We start from the raw sequence: 19,742 nt of genomic DNA on the forward strand, positions 1-19,742 counted from the left end.
GTAAATCATCTACATCTGCACCTCACCTCTCACTGAAAGTGTTAGGAGCTGTAATGATAAAAATACAAATATTGCACAGGCTATTGTGTGCAAAGTTTTTACCAGTATGCCTGGCACAGAGAAATTCATCAATACATGTGAGCTACTATAATTCATCCAGCAAAAATATATTAAGCACCTGCTGTTTGATGGGCATTAGGAATATATTAATGAACAAAACAAAATATGATTACTAGCTCCATGGGGTTTTTAGTACCAAAAAAAAAAAAAAAAAGGAAAACAGGCAAATAAACAAAAATAAAATAAAATATATTCTTTAATAAATTACCTTTTTTTTTGTTTGGTTTTCTTTTACTTGGGAATATGTTCCATTTCTCTAGAAGTTATATGACTCTCTTTCTTTTATACCTCCTAAGGGAATATCTAAACTTGCAACAAGAGGTGAACCCTTACCCGCCCCCACCCCCCACCCCATGGCATTATGTAATCTGGTCTATAGTTCTGAGCTGTAAATGAAATGACAAGCAGCAAATAGCTTCATAGTTCTGTTTTGAATCTAAGTTAATGCTGTCCCATCCAACATGCCAATCAATCTCTTTTTCCATTTCAGTTATTTTCTTCTCTATTGTTGTAAATAACAAATACGTGGAAAAATAGGAGAGAAAGGTAAAGGAAAGATGTTTTTGAAACAAAGAGAGAGAAGAGATACACACACACACACACACACACACATACACACACACATATAGTCTGTCCAGAGTTGACCAGAATATTTATGGAATAATTTTTTTAAATCTAAAACTAAATTGTAATTACTTTAACATATATACCTTATTCTTTCTTTAAAGGAAATCAATTCAAATTACAGTTTCTCTGTGGTGGTGAAATAATGTTACTATTTTAAGGCAATATATACTTCATGAAAAATAAAGAAGCAATGTAAATGTGTAAGAGAAAACCGGCATTGGGCTTTTGATTATCTTGGCCCTCCAGTGTTCTTTCTTTGCAAAGTGCATTACAGAAAGAAAGAAAAAAATTCTCTCACACTAGTCATTAATTATTTATTTTAATCTTTAATTATTTGTGGAAATTCCTGACAGCTTCTTATTCAGCTGGTTCTACTGAGAGTAGAGTTTGTATATTAAAGAAAAGGAGGACAAAGTACCAACTCAAGAGGAGAAAATCAAGCCAGCACTTGAGTGGTCGTGAACTTCATAGCTGCAAATTTAGAAATAATTTGACTTAAGGAAGAGGCTTACATAGAAAAAAAGAAAAAATGGTGCTAATGATACAATTTGACCTCTTTCCTAAGAGATTTTTTGAGAGTATTTTCTACTGGTGAAAAAAAGATAGCTAAAACTTGCTAGATTTAGGAGTTGTCTGTCACTCTGCTCCAAATGCCATGTCATGGCTGTCTGTGACTACAGGAGACAGACCCTCATTCTGGTGCAGGGGCATGATGGTGATAATGTGATTATCAGGAAATTTAATCTGGTAGCATAAGGATTTACTTAAATCCATTCATTTGTTCACAGATTTATTCATTCTCAAATATACAGAGGGCCAAGCAACCTATTAAAATTAAATATTAGGTTGGAAGATTATTAAGTAACTTCATTTGAAAGAATGGAGATTTGAACCAGAAAAAATCTCTAATACGTTCCTAATTCCTACAGGTTTGTTTATTCAAATCACAAAGCATTTGTGTTTGTTTGTTTTGGTACTGGTTTTAGTTTTAGCTTATTGGGATTCTCTTAATCTTTGTTGCTGTTTATCTGTTTTCATTTGTTTGTGTTTCAGATATGATCAATGATGTCCACCTATTGGTACACAAAGATTCACCCTCTCATCTTAAAGATCAATAGAATTCATTAGCTATCCAAAATAAGACATATTTTGATACTTCATTCAAGGTTTTATTTTTATTTTTATTTTTTAGATATTTGAAATACAACTTTATCCTGATTCTAAGCAAAAAGAAATGGGAATGACAGTAACAAACAAGGTTTCACCTCTGAATATTGTGATGTGACTGCAGCAGTCTTACACCTGAAACTCAATAAGGAAACAACTGTGTTCCCAAACAGCTAAATATGCAGGTTCAAAAAATAAAGGTTTTTTTAAACTGTCATGTTCACTCCAAAGCCCATTCATCTCCTTCAGCATCCCAAAGCTCAAGCTCATGTTTTGCTTAGCTACATAATACATAATAAACTGGCTAAAACACTGCACCACTGACATCAAGGTTTTATTCCTTTGCTGTTATTTCTAACACCTGAATGAGATCTATCATTCCTGGAGACTATTCAGTTCTGTTCTAGTTACTTTAAACCCAATATTGCTACTTTTATAACAGAATAGGAGGAGGATTGTTGTTGTTCTCATTCTATAGAATAAAAAAATTGAGGCTCAGTGAGGTTAAGAATCATAGTACCCTATAACTGGTTAACGGTAGAGCAGTCTTGATGTGTCAGGCTCAAAAGCCCACAACTTCAGAGTTTTCCTTATTTGTTCTTCCTTTCATAAAAATTTGACCTTAGCAAGTACCACAATGACAATTACAATTCCACTAAATTTCTACCAAAATGGAAAATTGCTCTTGGTTTTGCCGTCTTTTATAGTAGCTCCCCAGAGGATCTGTTCCAGCAGCTTCTGACAATACAATGAGCATACAAGACAGGCTTTGTCTACTCCCCACGCACACATGCACCAGAACCTGGAGTTTCCTCATTGCCTTGCACATCACACTCTTGCCTTTGAAGAGAATCCCATTTTCCCACCTGCATCCATCATTCATCTGTCATTCCATTCAACGGGTGAGATTTTTAACTAGGTGATTTAAAAAAAAATCTTTCTTGGCTAACCTTGTCTCTCAAGGTCTTTGTTTGCTTGGGCTACAGTTTTAAAGTTCAGCTCATTTTCTTGCTCCAGTTCACCCCCTTGGGAGTAGCAATTAACACAGGCACCTGTTTTACTGGGTTTTGCTTTTTACATATTAAAGGGCAGAGACAACCTGCTTTGGGTTGATCTATGCTTCCTTTTGATCTTAAAGGAGGCACACAACAATATCCATCTGCACAAGCTGAACTGAGTAATTTAGAAATGGTTTAAGGAGGAAACTTCCAGGTGCTATTGCTTGGGGTTTGAAGAGGTATGAAGAGGGACCCATACAGCAAGAGCATGACCCCTTCTTAAATACTTTTAGGAGCAGCAGATGTACTCTGCGGAAATGTCACCCTCTTCTTCTGATTCACTGGATGAAAGTGCCTCTAAAGAGGAACAAAGACCTGTGCTATCACAAAGCAGAGCATTTTCCCATTGCATTTGAAAGAGGATTTTGCCCTTTCAGTTTTGCTAAGATTACACAAAAATGTAATTACCTCTACACTATTCACCTGGGAACCTAAGAAATGAATGCTAATATAGCTGCCTTGGGGGAGGAAAGCTACTGAATGGTAAAAAAACTTTTTCCTGAATCCAAATTTTTTTTCTCTTTTCATCAGTTATAATTGACCTAGGCAATATAAAAAAGGGATGCACATTTTTTTGCACTGCTCTAGAACCCCACAGTTGCTGCATATGGGAGCACATGTGTGTTTTGTTTTGTTTTATTTTATTTTGTAACAACTTGTACTTTATTACATATGAAACCCTGTCATACCTGCCAGGCGAACCCCCTCCCTCCAAAGTATTATCTTTTCTATATCATCTCCTTCTTTGGGCCACTAAACTGCCCCGGTGTTCTTCTGGAGCAGAGCAGATGGACTACCTGGAGCAAGCAGTGAGCAGGGGGAGATCTCCAATTTATAATAACAGCCCTCTTAAATCACCACCCTTGGGGAGTTATAAAGGGTTTTCAAGATAGGATGGAGACTGCCCCTCATCCAAGGTACAGGTTGGAATAAACTAAGGCTGGTCTATCTTCAGACTCAGAAAACAGACAAAAGGAGCACATTCTGGGAGTTAGTGTGAGTGGGGCATGTCTTCCCCCAACTTGTTCTGGCGGACAGCATCTAGGAGAGCCTGGTGGTGGACATAAGCTTGACATTAGTAACAGCAGGTAGAGAGGTCAACGTAGCTGAGGACCAGCAGGTATACTTAGCCTTTGTGGTGCTAGAACATAGGAGCATTGATATAAAAACCCCAGTAGACCACACAGCAAGAAGACACACCCAGTGTTCCTGGAGTGCTCCACACTCCTGACAAGGTTGGGTACTGTACAGGCCTGCTTCAGGAATGGGGCATACTACCACCAAATGCAGACACCAGGGCAGTGGTGTCATAGAATAAACTTGGCCTGGTGAGCTTTCCCAAAGTCCTGCATCAGCACTGACCATCCATGTCTTGACCTCCAGCTGCCTCTCCTAGGATCTGAGACTCTGGGGACTCCTGAATTTCAATGCCTAGTTCCAAGATTTTGAGATTCGGGTAGACCTTCTAATTGAGATGGCACTGTAGGCAGACATGGCTTGCCTCTTCACACAACCACATAAAAGTACAACTAAAATATAGAACAACCATCACTCAGAACTGTCAGAAGTCAAGTTGAATGGAAGTCTGACAACAGAATTAATGAAAAAACAACACCCAGACTCGTAGGAGGGGTGCTGATGCTTAACAGGCTACTCCTTCACCCATGTGTGGTGATAAAACTTTGGGAGGGAAATCTCAGGAGTGAGGAGTCCCAGCCCCACACCAGACCCTCCAGCCCAAGGTTCCAGTGTCAGGAAGATAAGTTCCCACAACTTCTGGCTGCAAAAAAAAAAAAAAAAAAAAAAAAAAAATGTGGGAATTGAGTTGGTGGAAGAAACTGCTGGAATCCCAAGCAGTTCCTTTTAAAGAACCCACACACAGACTCAACTACACAGACTCACTCCCTCTGAGCTCCAACACTAGGGTAGCAGCATAAAAGGCACCAGTGGTATACCTGGAGAAACTGAAATATCTGGCATCAAGGCAAGCAGAAGCCATTGTCACTTTTCTAAACCCTCCCCAAAAGAGCCAGCAAGCTGGTGCCATATCTGAGACTCCATCAAACTGGCTAACACTGTTTGACCCACCTTGGAGATCTTCAGAGACTCCCCCACCAAATTTAGGGACACACCCAAGTTGTTTTTCCATATGAATGGCAGGTCTTGGCTCATGCTGCATAGTTTTTGAAATCCTATCAAACAAGCAACAGAACGGATGAAGCATGAATCAAATCAATGATTTGGAATATAAGGAAAAAAAACAACAACTAATCAGAACAAGAAGAAAAAGAACCCAAAATAATGAGGATAGTGTAAGCAGTCTCTCTGACAACTTCAAGAGGTTCAACATTTGCATCATAGGGGTGCCAAAAGGAGAAGAGAAAGAACAAGAAATTGGAAATCTATTTGAAAAAATAATGAAAGAAAACTTCCCTAATTTGGTGAAGGAAATAGACATGTAAGTCCAAGAAGCACAGAGAGTCCCCCAAAAAGAGGAATACAAAGAGGCCCACTCCAAGACATATCATAATTAAAATGCCAAAGGTTAAAGATAAAGAGGGAATCTTAAAAGCAGCAAAAGAAAAGAAATTAGTTACCTACAGGGGAGTTCCCGTAGACTGTCATCTGATTTCTCAAAAGAAACTTTGCAGGCTAGAAGAGACTTGCAAGAAATATTCAAAGTCATGAAAAGGAGGGACCTACAGCCAAGATTGCTCTACCCAGCAAAGATATCATTTAGAATCAAAGGGCAGATAATTAGCCTCCCACACAATTAAAAACTAAAGGAATTCATCATCACCAAACCATTATTATATGAAGTGTTAAAGGGACTTATTTAAGAAAATATCAAAACTGTGGACAATAAAAGGGCAAAAAATACAAATCTATCAACAATTGAATCTATAAATCAAACTAAGCAAGCAAGAACAGAGACAGAATCATGGATACAGAGAGTATTTTGATGGTTGCCAAATGGGTGGATGGGAGGAAATGGGTGAAGAGGTGAGGGGATTAAGAAGTACAAATAAGTAGTTACAGAATAGCCATGGGAATGTAAAGTACAGTATAGAAAATGGAGTAGCCAAAGAACTTATTCACATGACCCATGGACATGAACAATAGTGTGGGGATTGCCTGAGGGAGTGGGGAGTGCTGAATGGAGTGGGGGGGGGGGTGTGGATTAGAACAACTGTAATAGCTTAATCATTAAAAAATAATTTAAAAATAAAAATAAAAGATTTTGAAATTCAGCTTACTGTGGGATATCTGAGGTGAGGTTGGAGGAGCCTGTTGTCTGTGCATGAGGCTGGAGGACTTTGAGTCAGCTTGGCTACTCTGAGGTGGTCTTGTCCCATGTGGCTTTTCTCCACAGTAGCCTCTGAGGACTGGTCCTGAGTGAGCTCCACCACAGCTATTTCTGACTTAGTCAGGGCTGGAGTGGACTCTTACTCAGATCGTGTTAAGGTGACCTTCCCCATGCCTGTATCCACAAAGTTCCCTTCCAGCATGGTCAGCCCCTTGGCTGACCCAGTATTGGCTGGTTGGGGAACTCCTTCATAATTGATTTAAAACTGAAGGGTCCCTCCTTGCCTTCTATCATTAGGACATGCAAGCAACACCAGCATCTGTGATGGACTTGGATGATCTAATTGATTAAGGCCAAGACTCAGATGGCGGGAACTGCAACAGGGCCAAATGGGATAGTGGTCTCCAAGGAGGGTACGGGTGCAGGTGGCCATGTACTCCCAGATGGATTTCAGGTCATAGCTACCCTCTAGTATTAGGATAATGTGGCCATTGACAAGGCCCATCAGCAGATGGGTGAGGTGGTCCTAGCCCTCGGGTGACACCTGGCAGCCCCCAGCAGGCTCCCCCATGTCTCATCAAGCTAGCTGACACCAGCACCAGTTCTTGGTTAAACTCATAAGCAGTGGGAAGCACCAGATGATGCCAGGCAGCTAGGTACTTAGCATCGCCAATACAGGGCCCATTCCAGGCCATGTTGATGGTGAAGCCTGAGCCTGCAGCATGGCCCACCTGGTTGCTGGTGCCCTCATTTCCCATGGAAAAGAAGGTGCCATAATCATATTGGTGCAGAGAATTTTAAAGCACACTTGGGTCTTCCTCAAGTATGTACTGAGTTCCATTATGGTGATGGGTATCCCAGTCCATGATCAGGATCCATAGCACATGTCTAATGATGGCCTGGACATGGTAAGTAGCCACAGCCAGAGGTGAAAAAGCAGAAACTGCAAGAAGCATTCTTCTGTGCATAGAGTCCTGGAGGACATACCATGGCAACACTATTCAAAACCTCTCCTGCCACTAAGGTAGCATGTGGTGCCAGTGGCCAGCTACATGCAGGTGAAGGTGCTAGATCATATGTACTACAGATGGAGTCAATGTTGGCACCCTTGTCATACAGCTTTCGGGTCTTCATCTTCTCTGTGGTCCATAGACAACCCAACATGCTCAACACTGTGGCAAGTAAACAGCCCAACATCTGTGTCGGATATGCAAGCAGAGTGAAGCAACACCCTGCAAGGCCTTGATCCTTCATGTATTTCTCCTCCATGGTCTCACCTGATCTCACAAGGACCTCCCAGAAGGGTTCCAGGGCTTCTAGAAAGCAAGGCAGTGACTAGGCACTGGAGCAAGTGCATCAGAGGACTCCAGCATGGGGCAAGGGTCTCCCAGGAGGGTACGGAGCTGGAGTGAGACACTGACACTCTCAGCCAGAGAGCAAAAGTTGTAGTTACCTTCCAGAGACAGGATCAGCCTGCCTCCTGCCAGACCCATGAGCAGGTGGGTTAGCTGCCGGAGTGGTTATTCTTGAGTTCCCTTTGGGTGGCATCAAATTCAATGGCCACAAGGACCATTTGGGGCTGGAACTCAAGGATGACAGGACTTGCAGGAAAGTGACATTATAGTCTGCATCTTGTATCCTCACTTGCTTCCAGGGCACATTGATGATGTATCCCTGGCCTTGGCCAAAACCTGTTAGAAGCCTTTAGATGGGACCAGAACCAACCCTTCTCATAGTGGTAGATGGAGATATAGATCATGTCAGGGTCTTGTGTTCCTTGACCATCATTTACATCCTGGTATATAATAAGAACCCTGTGATTGCCATACTTCTGTTGAGCCACAGCCACATGGTTGAACATGCAATACCCATATATAAGACTGTGCTGGGCATGGTGTCCAGGAGGCCTGATGATGGCTATGCTATTCTGGGTCTTGACTCCCAGGCCTGCATTCACCATCATCAGGATGGAGCTTTAAGCCAGGCATGCACAAGTGACTGAGTTCCAATGCAGATAAACTGAGTCATAGATGTCTGCTAAGATGCAGAGTTTTCCCTCATTCATGTATTGGATTGTCCCCATCAGATTAATTTATCTAGACTGTGAATCAATATCAGCTTTTCATTTTCAGTAAACTTGGCCTGAAAGGGCATGCTGCAGTTTAGGAGGTCCTCCTGGATCAGCTGCCCCTTGATGGTATGCAGCCACTCGGGGCCTTCAGGGAAGCTATTGTCCCAGAGGCAGGATAATTCATTTAGCTGCTCATCAAACACCAATCTAGCCTTGGCCTCAAGTTTTAGATCCAACCCTTGTAATTCATGATTAGGTCTTGGTCTTCTGCTAGGCTGAGCTTCCCCATTTTACCTTTCTTCTTAACCTCTGCTAATTTGGGGCTAGAGCAAAGTGTGGCACACTTCTTAACACCTCATTTGGAGGTGATGATGGAGTCATGAGGGGTTGAGTGGGGGGTTATGCCTACTCCTTCCCTGCCTGGTTGTGGTGAAATCCTGGCCAGTGGAGGTCATGGTCAGGGAGATTTAACCCCTGAGGTAGTTCTAATGGTGTGGTGCAGGTGACTGAAGAGTCTGTGATAACATGAGAACCCCACATCCCAGCCCCATCCCAGGCCCCTTTCTCAAGTGTGTTAATTTTACAGTGCAAAGTTTTTGTAAAGTAATGTTTTCCTTTCCACTTTTTTTTCTAGTCTGCCTAGAAGCCTTGTGAATACTCATGTATTCTCTTCAAATAAAATTTGGTTTAGGACTAGCTCTATTTTAGAATAAAAGTTCAATCAGGTGATGTAAGCTTGGGGTCTTAATGAAAACTTAAAATTTTGATTAATTTCCTCAACCATTTTATACAAGTAAAGTTTCAGGCCAGGCAATCAAGGGAAGTAGTGTGTATGTTTGTGTTAATGAAGTAAAATTAGAGTAGGTATAATTCTGATTGTCTAGCAGTTGACCTTATAATCATAATAATCACATAAAAAGTTTGTGTTCTTGGAGAAAAATAAAGACTTTTGTACCACTTGTTTTTTTAAAACAACAACAACAAACCCTTGTATTTTAGATTTTAAGGACAATGAGAATAGAGAATAAAGAGAAAAAGATAATAAAATGTAAATAATGATAGCAATTTTACAAGTTTTTAACAAATAATAGAGATTATGTATATAAAGCAATAACAAAGAACCAGACACATAGTTCTATGGTATGTCTAGATTACAAGGCACTTTGAGCTACAGGATATCTTATCTTTGAGGCTGATAACAACTCTGGGTAGGTATCTAGGATACCTGGTCGTCGTCGGCAGCCGTCCGTCTCGAGAGACGGTGGTGTAGCTTCTTAAGAGTCTATCTGCACCGCCGAGAATGGTTGTGCAGTCCGACTCTGGAGTGACACGGTATCTGTCTCCTCCCGTGTTGAATCGACATCTTGCGATGACGCTGGAGTGTCCTCTCCAGTGAAGCTGAAGCTACAGAGCCTGGGCAGGGTGATATGGAGGGTCTGCTGTTGCCCATGCAGCAGACCCCCCCTCTCTTCGCAGCTGAAGGATCCAAGGGAAAGACGGAGTCAATACAGCTTGGCTTCAGGTGCGCCGCAGGAGTTGCCGGTGTTGACTACAACGTCAAACCACCTTAGGGACTCCGGCTCCGGATTTTCTGTCGGGGTTTACTCCCTTAGCCTTTCCCCTGAAGAGGTATGCCGCAAGGCAGCGAAGGGTTTTTGGAGTCAGAGCTTTCCTTCTCTGAGATACCTGGTAATAGTATTAGAATTAAAGGTAATGTGAGTTGAGGTCAACCACCTTCATTGAACACCAATTATGTGCTAGTCATTGCCTTTAGATGCTGAAGATGTAGTGCTGAGAGAACAAATGCCCAGCTGCTGGCTGAGAAGGCAGTATGAAAATATATACACCCCAAATAGCACCAAAACTACAGTAAAAATTTTTTTTTCTAAAAACAGACATGAGCCACAAAAACGTGGAGACCAAGAGAAAAGATTTGAGCAGTAAAATGTTCAAAGCCAGAAATAACGTGGACCAGGAGTAAGAAACCTAGAAGGCAAGAGAAAGCCAAATCCCAACCAGACAGTGGAAAAACTGAGAACAACACAACTTGCATATGATACTCCACACTGCCATTGATATTGCAAATGAGACATGAACACGCATATTCATAGGCTTGACTGAGGAGAGGGAGCAGACGTCTCTTTCTATGGAACAGAGAAGTATCCTGGCCCTGGACCCTGGTTTGGGAGTTTCCATACTCTGACTGCCAAAACAACCTGAGCACTCCCTGTATTTTAGTGAGCTGAATTATTCCAATGAAACCAGCTCCATGCTCAGTTCTGAAAAGAAGGAAAAAAGGAGCCAGAAAGATGCCCCCACCCCGCAAAAAAATCTGTTTCCCCTTGGGGAAGATTGCTGAAGGCTATAGAGTAGTGGTTAGATCCTTCTTTACTTCCACTCTTACATCACCACTTCCCTCACCAGAAGACTAGATGTTTACTTTCTAGAGAGAAGGAAGGGTCTTTGGTGTAGTGGAACAGATGGATGCTATATTAAAAAGAGAAAAATTAATTGTTTGTATATGTTCAATGCTAAGTGAAGGAAGTCCCACCTCTCTTCCTTCACACGACTCCTAAAGCCATTGCAGCTAGACTATTACTCTCTAAGCAGGAGAAGGTGGCGCCTCTGGAGATCCTAACTGACTCTCCTCCCACCCATCAAATGGGCATAAAGATATTAACACAGGAAATTCCTAAAGAAAAATCTTGTCCAGGTTATCTGGCAATGAAGCTCAAATTCAGATAGCTCTACTCATACTCTCAGCTTGTTAATGCACCAACCTTAGTCATGAGCAGACAATCAAGCATAACTGGACATATGTAATAAAATTCTATATGAAGCCTAGAAATTAAAACAAACAAAGCAAGCAAACAAACAAAAAGCAACTTGGAGAAAACAAACTATGCACTGGGAAAAAATATCAACAATAACAACACAACAATGAACATTACAATTCTCTGAGAGAGAAGAAAATACATTTCACCTATGAAACAAGAAGTCAACACTATAAAAAAATTACTGACAATAATAAAGGAGTAGGAATTTGGCAACATTATAGAAAAAAAGTGAAAAAACTCAACAGACAGCTGGAAGGCAATGTTGGCTCAATTGTCATAAAAGTAAATTAAAACTCAATGAAATTATGAATTATGAGCATTCTTTCTAAACTTTCAATACTTAAATAATAGGTTTTCAGAATGTAAATACAAAGAAAATAGAGGGGAAACATTAAAGAAACAATGCAAGAAAATTTCCCACAACTGCATACCATTTTTTAAAAAAGACCCATAAAATGCCCAACAAAACAGACAAAAATAGATAAGCAGGTATATATCCAGGCATGTCAGTCTGAAATTTCAGAACCTGGAGAGCAAAAGTTCCACAAGCTTATAAGAAAAAAAAAATCAGGGCACATCTAAAGGAAGAGTAATCTGAATGGCATACTGGAAGTGAGAAAGCAGTAGAGTAATGCCTTCAAAAGCCTGAAGCAAAGGTATTTCTTTCTTTCTTTTTTTAAATATGCTTCATTGATTATGCTGTTACAGTTGTCCCAATTTCTTTTCCCTCTACTCCCCTCCACCCAGTGACCCCTCTTTCCTCCAGTTGTCCCCCGCTTTTAGTCCATGCCCATTGGTTGTGCATATAGTTCTTCTCAACATCTTCCTGTCTACTCCATTCCCTCCTACTATGCTTAATTCCTGCAACACCTCCCTCCCTTTTCCCCCTTCCCCCTCTCCGCTGACCCCCACTCAATATGTTCCCCATACCTATAGTTCTTTTTCCCCTCTCGTTGCCTACTTAGTTTGCCTTTATTTTGATTCTCTAGCTTCTGTTGTTGGTTGTTGTTATACAGTTTTCATTTTAATGTTCATAGTTTTGATCCTCTTCTGAGATTTCTGAGCCTCTCCTCATATTCCTCACTTTTTGTTTCCTCTTTCCACACTCGTTGACTCTTTGTTCCTTCCCTATGTTTTAATTTGTTGATTTGATCTCTGGTTTTCCTTTCCTCACCACTTGTCTCTCATGTGTTTTCGTTCATTTCAGTATAACTAGCCTTTATTCCTTCCCCGTCTTGTTCAAAATCTTTTGTTAATTCTGTAAGCTGCCTTATGACTACAGCTCTAAACTGAGCCTCAGAAAGATTTCCTATTTGTTCATCGGTTAGGTCCCGTATTTGCTGTCTGGTGAGCTGAGTCACCAGGATCTCAATCATGATCTGTGTCACCCTGACAGTTTTGTGTTTACCTTTGTTTCCTGGGCGGGGCTGTCACACCTCCTATGCTATAGTGGGTGGAGCCCCGTGCACTCATCACTACTGGTCGACCCTTCTCACCACACTGTGGCGCTTTGTGTGGGGGCAGGAGTCCAAGATGGATTCCTGCTGTTATTCTCCGCTGAGAGACTGAGAGCCTCTTCCTCCGTCCCCCATGCCCTCTGGGCATCACAGTCCAAGGCAATGGGGGTCTGCCTTCCCCAGCATTGGAATCGCAAGTTGACGGGTCTCGACTGCCGCCGGGAGTGCTCCCCTGGCAGTTTCGCCGCCCATTGCTGCAGCTGCTGCCAGCAGCACAGCTTGATCTCTCCACCTCTGTTTTTCCCCTCTTACCTGTCTGGGTTATAACTTCATACGTTGGACTTCCCTGTAGTTTTATTTTCTGGAACCTCTGGTTATTTCTGGTTTTGTGGTAGTTGTAGTCCTTCTTAGTTGTGGAGGGAGACAGATCATGTCAGTCTAAGCCTCCATCTCGGCCGGAAATCTGCAAAGGTATTTCTAACCTATAATTTTATACCCAGCAAATGTTCAATCTAGTGTCAGCACAAATGCATTTTTAGACATGCAATGTGCAAAAAATAAAGTGGTGTCTTCCTTACAAAGAGGGTGAAAACTATGTCATTAACATATGGGAATAAACCAAGAAATCAAAAGAGAGAAAGAAGAAAGAAAGAAAGAAAGAAAGAAAGAAAGAAAGAAAGAAAGAAAGAAAGAAAGAAAGAAAGAAAGAAAAAGAAAAAAGAGAGAGAGAGAAAAAAAGGGAGAAAGAGAATCCAAAACGGATAAACAAGAAAGGGCATGTGTAATGAAGGGAGAAGCCACAGAAGTCCCTCATCAAACTGGAGCAGTGGAGTTTGGGAGATAGGGTTTGGGGAGCTATTGCCATACCCTTTGTGATTTCACTATGTTTTTAATCTCACTAAACTACTGAAATATGTGCTCTTTTGAACAAGGGAGTAAAATCGAGAAGGAGGAATGCATAAATTTCAAGAACCAGGTAAACAAGTCAGAAGAAAGATCAGGGGAATTCCAAGTATGATTAAGAAGGGAAAACAAGATATTATCTGGGAAGTTCAGATGAAAGAATATTTCAAAGAATTTCTCTAATAAAGAAAACAACTATAAATGTCTTAAGGAAAACAATACTAAAAGGGTAATAAAAGCAATGGAAAGAATGATGTCAAATGGAAAAAATTATTAACTTTAGTAAAAATAAGAAATAAGAAAGGAAACAATCATATGACAATGCTCTTATAAAAAAAGGATTGGTGTAAGCATAATAATGAATAATAAACAGCGAAAGAGAGTGGAAAATCTCAGAAAAGTAAGTCTAGGAAGTTAGTAGAAAATATATAAATTAAATATAAGAATAGACACATTATTTAGAAATACAAGGGTTTATAAATGCAAAAAGAAGCAGCTAAAAAAAAGCTAAAACAGCATTAAAATAAACAGCTGAAAAAGGACCAAAACAGCTAAAAAGCTACCTGCCAGTTGGAAGGGATCTGGTTAGCAGTGAGGGGCAATGGGTAGGGAACCATTTAACTTTATTAAGTTTGTGGTATTATTTAGCTTTTTAAACATGTGTAGATAGATGGTAGATAATAGAGAAAAATTTTAAACATTATAATGTCCAGCTTAATTGCCATTTTATCTCCAGTCCCCAGCATAGTAATTAGCAAGTGGTAGGCCTTTTGTAAGTAGTTACTGAAAGTGAAAAAAAGGCTAAGTCATGGTCCTACTCCGGAGGTGCCTTCAGCAGAATAAATGGAGCATACAGAGAACAATTTATAGTATAGGGCGCAGTTAGTTGTGCCTATCTCCTCTTGAAAATGAATAGAGTTCACCACTTTGTCACCCTCCCCTATAGTTTCAGAGGGATTTTACAGCAACATAAAGGCATAGGGAAGCCCTGGCTGCTGTGGCTCAGTGGATTGAGCGTTGGCCTGCAAGCAGAGTGTCACTGGTTTGATTCCCAGTCAGGGCACATGATGAGGTTGCACATCAGGTCCCCAGTTGGGGGCACAAGTGAGAGGCAACCACACAGTGATGTTCCTCTCCCTCTCTTTCTCCTTTCCCCTCTCTCTAAAAATAAAATAAATAAACAAATAAATAAATAAATTATTTTTCTTAAAAAAGGCGTAGGGAGCAGTGTAGTTGTGGTGGTGGCAGCAGCAGTACTATCATCATAATATTAGCAGCATTATGTGTTCTGCTCACCATCTTAATATTAAATATCACAACATCTGAAAACACCCTAGACTTCTCTAGGACAGTAAAGTATATGGAAAAGAATACAGCTTTGTAGCAAAACAACCCTATGGACAAATACCAGTTCTTAGAGTGACTGCATGACCTTGAGAAAATCATTTAACACCTTTTTTTTTTCTTGTTTTCTCAACTTACCTTGCAGAGGTCTTAAACAAATAAGAGAAAATATCTGCAAACACCGCAGTGTAGAGTAAGCATTCAATGTAGAGAACTGTTATTACTATGATTGGACTGGAATAAAAGTTTTCTAAGATTGAGAATCTTATCTGTTTTGTTATCCAGGATCTAAAACAGTGCCTGACACATAGTAGGAAGCCAATGAATATTTGCTGAATGAATGGATGAACTATTGTTTCAAAATGAATAGGACTTATTTTGGGACTAGCTTCTTCATTGGATATAGCTCTGATATCATTTAATACATCAGTTTAGGTAAGTATGCTAAGTGAAATAAGCCAGGCAGTGAAATACAAATACCATATGAGCTTACCAATAACAGAAAGCTAATGAACAAAATAAATAAATGATAAAAAAAAAAAAAGAAAAAACCAGAAACATGGAAACAAGAAACAGATTGACAGTGACCAGTAGGGAGGCAGGGAGAAGGAGAAAGGGGGAAAGAAAGGAAAAAGTCTAGTCAAGGAACATGTATAAATGACCCATGGACATGGATAACAGGGTGGGGATTGACGGGGGAAGGGGGGGCAGTGGAGAGCAAAGGGGAAAAATTGGGACAACTATAAAAGAACAGCAGTAAAATAAATAAATAAATAAAAGAAAAAATAAAAGAAAATACAAGAATTACACCTATCTGTGGAGAAATATCTTGTCCAATCAAAGAATGCTTTATCTCAAACATACCACCAACTTTAAGAACCTACAACTTTCATCACAGTAGGTGCTGAAGCTATAATGAAAATATCATTATACTCCCATCTCAAACATGTCCAATATACCCTGGCATATTGTTCTTGTTTTTTATCATTTATTTTGTCTTCAAATATATCTATGTGATCTTTAATCACTATACTTTAGAAAGATTTTTCTTATTGCCATTATTAAGATATATGTTGAGCCCTGGCTGCTGTGGCTCCGTGGATTGAGTGTCGACCTGTAAGCCAAGTGTCACTGGTTCCATTCCCAGTCAGGGCACATGACTAGGTTGCATGTCAGGTCCCCAGTTGGGGGCGCAAGTGAGAGGCAATCACACAGTGATGTTTCTCTCCCTCTCTTTCTCCTTTCCCTTCTCTCTAAAAATAAACAAACAAACAAATAAATGTTGCCCTATTTCATTAAAAAAAAAAAAAAGTAGATCTTACTGGGGTTAGCACCTTTAAAAATATATATATATGTTGACTTACAGAAACAATAAGTATGCAATTCAAGCACTTCATCACTCTAAAAGGCATTATACCCTGTATCCCCTTGAGGTTGCAGGTTTCTATCCATGGAGAACATGCTTTATGATGAGAAAACCATTCAAGGTATCTGGGCACCTTTAAATGGGTGAAAAGCATTTTTCTCTGGAATAGTTGCTTTATTGCCCTACCTAAGAAATCAAACTATAGTAAGGAAAAGACAAAATCACCGTAGACTTTTCTGACTCTCTTCCCACCCCTGTATTCCTTCATTTTAAATGTATCCTTTCTGCTCTCCAAGACCATCTCGATAACATAAACAACTATTTTAGAACTCAGATGCCCAGCCACTGAGAATTCCCTAATTGAGTTACACTGCAGTCAGCTGCACAGAACCACACCCAGAGCCCTGGCGTGCTCCACACACTGCTGTAGAAACTCACAAAGATGCCAAGGTTTGCAACTGGGAGGTGTGCTGCTTCAGGAAGTATCTGTTCTGCCCTCCCTCCAATTTCTCATTTGTGGGCATTTTTCGTTGATCTTGGAAAACACATGGCCAGCATCTGTATGTGAATAACTATTTGTCAAAGTATAAAACATGTATTAAATGTTCTGCTTATAGAGATTTCTGCAAAACAAAATACAGGCTATGCCTTTTGGTGAAATTATTTTCTGAGCCAAGTTATGAAACAACTAAACATATTAGTATCAAGAAGATAGATATCTTGATCTCACCAAAAATAGAAACTCCCCTTATAAATAAGCCCAGCTACTGAAATAATTATTTTCATTTTATAGTGTTCTTTTGTTTTTATTATTATTGTTGTTTTTTTTCACAAAGAGAACTTTAAGCACCGAATCATTAAATTCTCACACTAATCGATTTGGGCAGCATTATACCATTTTAGTATTGAAGAAACTGAGGTTTGGGGAAATTAAGTGAATGGTTCTGCAATTAAGATATTCTAAATTAAGGGACTCCCTGCCAAAATGGAGGTGTAGTAGACACACTTCACCTCCTTCCACAACCATAAGAAGGCTTACAACTACCCCAAAACAAAAAACAACCAGAACTACCAGAAAATCAAACTTCATGAAAGCCCAACAAGCAAAGATATAAAGAAGTAAAACTCATCCAGACAGACAGGAGGGACAGAGACCAGGAGCAGGGGCAGAGAGAACGTGGTGTGGTGGCGGTGGTGGCAACGATATGTTCTTATTGATTTGAGAGAGATAGAAAAAAAAAACATTGATGTGAGAGAGAATCATTGATCGGCTGCCTCCCATATGCACCCCCACCAGGGACTGAACCCACAACATTTTTGGTGCATGGGATCACAGTGCAACCCACTGAGCCACTTGGCCAGGGCAAGAGTCATTAACTTACTCAACAAAGAGTTATTAAGCATTGCTATGTGCCAGATATTAAGCTCTGAGGATGGACTAATACATACACAGAGAAGGCAAAACCCTTGCCTGTGTTGAGTCTCATTGTAGTGCAGATGATATTCCATAGATAAATAGATAATCATATAATGTCAAAGGCTGAACTTGCTCAGAAGAAAAAAAAATAAAACCATATAAGGGGAGCATTATTGATGAAAGTTACTATTTTAGTCAGATGATAAGGGATGAAAGTTGGATGAAAACCTAAATGAAATGAGTAAACAAATCATATGCATATCTTGAGGAGTCATGTCCCAGACAGGGGCAACTTTACGTACAGAAATGTCCTCACCTGCAAGAACTTGGTCCATGTGTTTCAGAAACCTCCAAGTGGCTAGAAAACCTGAGTAAGGAGGAAGGCAGTAGGAGAGACAGTCAAGTGACTATAACTATAGTATTTTATTTAGCTTGGAATGCTATAACAACATACCATAGAACTGGTGGCTTTAAACAACAGACATTTATTTCTCACAATTCGGGTAACCAAGGTCAAGGTGCAGGTGACTTCTGCATGGTGAGGGCCTACTTCTTGGCTTGCAGACAGCCAAGATCTTTCTATGTCCTCCCATGATCTTTCCTTGGTGTATGCTCCTGAGTACTTATTTCTTTTTTCTTTTTCTCTCTCTCCTTCCTCTTTGTCTCTCTTTCTCTTTCTCTATAGGGGCACTAACCCCATCATGAAGGCCCTACCTTTGTGACATAATCTAAACCTAATTACCTCCCAAAGGCCCCATCTCCAAATACCATCACAGTGAAGATAGGGTTTTAACATAGGAATTCTGGGTAGACACAAACATTTCGTCCATAACATATAGCAACCCAAAGTTGGGCAGGTAAGTACTATAGGAGTCTAGATAAGAAAGGAATCACTCACAGCTGACACAGTTCAGAAGGTTTTAGAGAATCAGATTTAACCCAAGTTTTATAAGAAAGACTTAAGCTACATGTGCAGGACTGTAATGGTAAACAATTTGGGTGGATGGGTTATCACGAAGAACAAGAGCAAAAATAAAAATGAATATAAAGCCAATCTAGCTGGCAAGGAACATCAAAGCAAGGGTGATTGTGGAAGAAACTTTAAAGCTAGATAGTCTGAATATAGAAAATCTTGAGTCGATCTAATGGGCACCCACAGAGATTTTTGCAGTTTTGTATTAGATAACAAGGTGCTTTAGAAAGGTGAAGATAGCAGTGGCATGTGCCTAGGATGAATGGGAAAGAAAATACTCAGAGGCAGGGAGGCAAATTAAATTATTACAGTAATTCAAATGATCTGATAAGGTTTACAACTAAGATCCTTGCCACTGGAGGAGAAAGACAACAGCAGACATGATGAAAGAACAATAAGCAACTTTAGAAACTTGCCAATAAAGAGGAATACCTAAAAAGATGATGGTGATGGTGCTGTTATTGTATAATATTGTACGATAGTCAGTCGGAGTGCAGAGCAGTCTCCCCCATTGGCCAAGATGGTGCAGGGGGACGTTTTTACACCGAGGCTGTCAAAAGCTAGAAAGATGAGTGAAGGGGACCCCAGTGCACCAAAAGCTAGCAAGACAATTGGTTGGGGGAAACAAAAGCCCTCCCCTCCCTATCCCTATAAGAACCCCAAGCTTGAGCAGGAAGAGGAGATAATCTTTGAGACGGGGGTCCACTGTTCTCCCAGGTCAAATCACCTGAATAAACCTCTTTCCTTTTTCACCAGCACTTGCCTCATGAGTCTGGCTTTCATTGCGGCAGACAGTTGAACCTGCATTTCTGGCTACAGCACCATTGATAGCAAACCAAGAAAACTTGAGGAGGAGGAATCAGTTTAAGGAGTGGATGAGAAGTGTTATTACAATTTGAGGAAATATAGGACATCGAGATAGAGATGTCCTGTAGCAGCTGAAGACGCAGAATGAAAATTTGGGAGAATGTTAGGGATCATAAGATGCATTAAAAGTCTGGTTTGATTCACTTTGAGTAACTACCCCCCACTCCAAGCATAGTCACTGACATGCAACAATAAATGATTGTACTATGAAAGAAAGGTGATCACACC

The 19,742-nt window shown here is 40.3% G+C and overlaps 1 pseudogene; it reads right to left on the reverse strand.

The window, feature by feature from the left end:
- Positions 1-3,963: 3,963 nt before the first annotated feature.
- Positions 3,964-8,805, reverse strand: LOC150004250 (protein deacetylase HDAC6 pseudogene; annotated as a pseudogene).
- Positions 8,806-19,742: the final 10,937 nt, after the last annotated feature.

Source organism: Furipterus horrens, unplaced genomic scaffold (assembly GCF_987537825.1).
Source record: "Furipterus horrens unplaced genomic scaffold, mFurHor1.1.pri manual_scaffold_7, whole genome shotgun sequence".
In the NCBI taxonomy this organism is placed as follows: Eukaryota; Metazoa; Chordata; class Mammalia; order Chiroptera; family Furipteridae; genus Furipterus; species Furipterus horrens.